The 4295-nt window shown below is 42.3% G+C and overlaps 1 pseudogene; it reads right to left on the bottom strand.

Moving 5' to 3' along the window:
* Positions 1-905: 905 nt before the first annotated feature.
* On the bottom strand, positions 906-1586 carry LOC139156868 (retinoid-binding protein 7 pseudogene; annotated as a pseudogene).
* Between the last annotated feature and the right edge of the window lie 2709 nt (positions 1587-4295).

Below are 4295 nucleotides of genomic sequence, written 5' to 3'. Positions count from 1 at the left end.
AAGAAAAAGAGCAAGAAAGAAAGCTGCAAGCACCCCCCCGAGTCCCCCAGGCCGGCTGCAACCTTTTAAAACATGCGCGCCGCTTCGCAGCTGTCTCCTGAAGCCGAACGCGGAAGTTAGCGTTTGGCTTCAGGAGACAGCTCCTTGGCGCTTGTATCTCGAATTTGGGCTTGTAAGTAGAACAAAAATATCTCTCCCCTCCCAGCTCTTATCTCGAGTTGCTCTTAAGTAGAGCAGCTCTTATGTCGGGGTTCCACTGTATTCCAAATGTGGTCTCACCAGCGCTCTATATAGCGGGATCACTGTCTCCCCCTTCCTGCTTGTTATACCTCTAGCTATGCAGCCAAGCATCCTACTTGCTTTCCCTACCGCCTGACTGCACTGTTCACCCATTTTGAGACTCAGAAATCACTACTCCTAAATCCTTCTCTTCTGAAGTTTTTGCTAGCACAGAACTGCCAATACAATACTCGGATTGAGGATTCCTTTTGCCCAAGTGCATTATTTTACATTTGGAAACATTAAACATTTGATAATGTCTATAGCCTTATCAAAATAAGGATTAGTCAACCTACACTGAGTCCCTTGAGCAAAAGGAAGCTCCACATTGCTGGGTCCATGGCTTTAATTGTGATTTAAGCTGTGGTTAAAGAAACTAATGGCATGTGGGAACAATCTTAGAAGACAGGAGGAACAGTCTAATAATGAAATCTGACGGAAGAAGGAGGGATGGAAATGTCTCCTAGTTTGGGGGAAAGTAGAAGAGTCAGGAAAGGTACTTTCAAATTTGCAAAATGTTGTTAATATAACTGAAAAAAGATAAGAGCTAATAATCCTGGTTATGGTGCTTGTTTGGACATACCTAGCAAAAACGGTAGTTCATTGCAAAATGCGAATCTGATCTCTTTTTCTTTCTTTCTTTTTTTTTTGCATTGCCAATATGTTTAATGAAGTGATTTCATAACGGGCCACCTTTATTTGCTCTAGGAATCCTTAAGAGCATTTCCGATAAAGAGAAAATACTGAAGTTTCAACTTTGTTGACTTGCAGTAGAAAAAGTGGTCATGAAGTGAAGGTGCCTTGCGCAGCTCTCCTTTTCAAGTCCGGTTTGGGAGTCATGCTCGCTTGTAAACTTGCGTGCTTGTCTGGCCTTCACAACGGAACTCCAAATACAGTTCGTCTCCTTCAATCCAATGGGACCAGCCTCTGTTTTTCTTTTCTCCGTTCTGCGTGCAGACAAGTTTATCGCCGTCCCAAGACACCACACTTCTGCATTTTCGGTTGTCCAATCCTTTGTTATCTTCATCAAACTCCTCTCCAATTTTGAACTCAAGAAAATAGTTTCGAAAAGTGCTTGTTGTCCTGATAGAAAACAGATCCCCTTCCTGCTTTATGACCTTTTGGGGCTTCAACATGTTTGCTATCTTGCGAGTTGCGAAATCTATACCTAAAGCCAACATGTAGCCTTCAAAATTCTCAGACCGGACAAGGTTCCAGGTCCCGCTGAGGTCCACAGGCATGGCTGAAGAGAAGGAGCTTGAGATAAACACAAACTTTAGAAGGTCTAAGGATTCAAGTGAGGAATCCTGATCTCTTTTTCTTAAAATATTTGACTCAACAGTTTATTCTTCGCTGCAATGTTTCTCTCGGTTATAATTACTGTGAAGAGGTGAGATGAAAGAAACACCGCCTTTAGCATTATGGTAAAATGTAATTATTCTAAAAAATCCCTGGAAGTAAACCTATTACTTTGTATGAAAAAGGCAATATTTATATTTAGCAATTCCACCTTGTTACAAATTGTTTTCACTAGACCGGGCCGATTACTGCAAACAAACTGATTCCTTATAATAGAACAAACATTTTATGCGATGTACTGAAAATAAATTAGCAGTCTTGCAAAATAAGCAATTTTCTTGTTTATCTTAGCCAACAATCTAAACATTTGGAATTAGATTGCCTACTCATCATTTTTCCTTTTGTGTGGCTACTGGGAAAAAATGCAAATTAAGATAGTTTCACCTACAGTGTAAGAAATAGAAATTCAGAAATTGTTCCTGAGGTCATTTGTTTAATGTATGAGGTTTGTTTAATGTGTATGGGAGGGAATAGTGTTAGACATACTATGAACAAATGACACAACAAAATTAAAGAAGACAACAGTTTCAATATGTCAAAAGAATATCATGCCTTGCATTCGCAAACCCTAAACATTGGCACATTTTAAATACAGTAATACCTCGTCTTACGAACTTAATTGGTTCCGGGAGGAGGTTCGTAAGGCGAAAAGTTCGTAAGACGAAACAATGTTTCCCATAGGAAACAATTTAAAATAAATGCATGCGTGCAAGAAAAAAAAATTGCAAAAACAGCGCTCCGCTTTTGAAACAGCCGGGTGCTTCTCAGCGTTCTCCCGAATGCCGAACCCGAAAGTTCGGCAAAAGTTCGGGTTCGGCGTTCGGGTTCGGGAGGCCGCCGAGAAGCCACGTTTCGGCCCACCAGGAAGGACATCGTGACGTCAAAGCTCCGCCCATGGAATTCCCTATTGGGATTCCCCACCTCTGTTTGAGCCTCCCGACTGGCCGACACCTCCACGGCTCTTCTGGCAAGATGACAGCCGGGCGGCGGGGCTTCTCGGCGGCTTCCTGAACCCGAATGCCGAACCCGAACTTTTGCCGAACTTCCAGGTTTGGCATTCGGGGGAATTCTGAGAAGCCCCCTGGCTGTTTCAAAAGGTGACAGCCAGGCAGCGGGGCTTCTCAGCGGCCTCCCAAAGCTGAACCCGGAAGTTCGGCAACAGTTCAGGTTCGGCATTCAGGGGAACGCCGAGAAGCCCCCCGGCTGTTTCAAAAGGTGACAGCCGTGTGGTGGAGCTTCTTAGCGGCCTTACAAACCCAAATGCTGAACCCAAACTTCCAGGTTTGGCATTTGGTTGGCGGGTTTGTAAGGCGAGAAAAGTTCGTAAGAAGAGACAAAAATTTTCCAAACCCCGGGTTCATATCTCGAAAAGTTCATATGACAAGGGGTTTGTATCACAAGGTACTACTGTATTTAAATCAAATGAAACTGCTCCATGATTAGAATTGCTAGAAACCAGGGAGATATTGATTTTCCAATTCTCCATCAGTTCGGTAAATAATCCATCCATTAAGTAAAGTGATCTAATGTGATCCAAGAGGTGAACCTGTTACAACACCTGCCCCCTGCAACAGCATCTCTTTCTCACCCCACCCCGAGAACTGAGCAGTTTTCTTCTGAATGAGCCTCTAAAGGTCCAGCTCCACGTGGGATGTAGGCTCCCTAGATTAGAGATTCTACAATTGTGAGTCTACATGTAGATCATTGTTTTTCTTTCTAGTTTGTGCTTCTTGTTTTATAACCTTGTTTTTTTAAATAATAATAATAGTAATTCTGAATACTGTATAGAGCAGTGATGGCAAACCTATGGCACAGGTGGCACGCGGAGCCATATCTGCTGGCACACGAGCCGCTGCCCTAGCTCAGCTCCAATGTGAATGTGTGTGCCAGCCAGCTGATTTTTGGCTTCCAGAGAGCCTCTGTGAGAATGGGAAAGGGTGTTTTTACCCTCCTCCACCTCCAGGGAAGCCTTTGGAGCCGGAGGAGGGCGAAACACGAGCCTACCAGAAGTTGAGAAACAGGCCGTTTCTGGCCTCCAGAGGGACTCCATCGAGTGGGGGAAGGTGTTTTCACCCTCCCCAGGCATTGAATTATGGGTGTGGGCACTCATGTGTGCGCAATAGTGCGCACGCATGCTCTTTTGGAACCCAGGGGAAAAGGTTCGCTATCACTGGTATAGATTATCAACAAATTGAGTGACCTTAAAAAGGTTCAATAATTAATATGCAAAGCATGCAATTAATGTTACAAATCATACAGGAAACTATGGCTCAAACACAAGAATCTAGAACAAAAACACAAGAGACCATTAGAAATAATCATGAAGAAACAAAACTGTATTATGAAGAAATTAAAATGGAGATGAGCGTAATAAAAGGGGACATAAAAAATATAAATGATCAGATTGAAAATATCCAAAATGACATAATAGAAAATGAATGTAGAATAAAAAATAGTTGAAACAAAAAAAGAACAGACATAAAAAAAGTAGAAACTATGGAGCAAAAATTAACAGTATCTAACAAAGGACTTGAAGAGCCCATTACATTTTTAGAAATAAAGGCTCGTTTTTAAGATTTCAGAACATTCAAGAAGATGGGGGGGGGAAACATAGGCGAAAAGATAGTGGAAATATTAGTAGTAATAATGCAGTGATA

This window comes from Erythrolamprus reginae, chromosome 1, assembly GCF_031021105.1.
Source record: "Erythrolamprus reginae isolate rEryReg1 chromosome 1, rEryReg1.hap1, whole genome shotgun sequence".
Classification (NCBI taxonomy): domain Eukaryota; kingdom Metazoa; phylum Chordata; class Lepidosauria; order Squamata; family Dipsadidae; genus Erythrolamprus; species Erythrolamprus reginae.
This window is presented reverse-complemented; position numbering and strand designations above follow the sequence as displayed.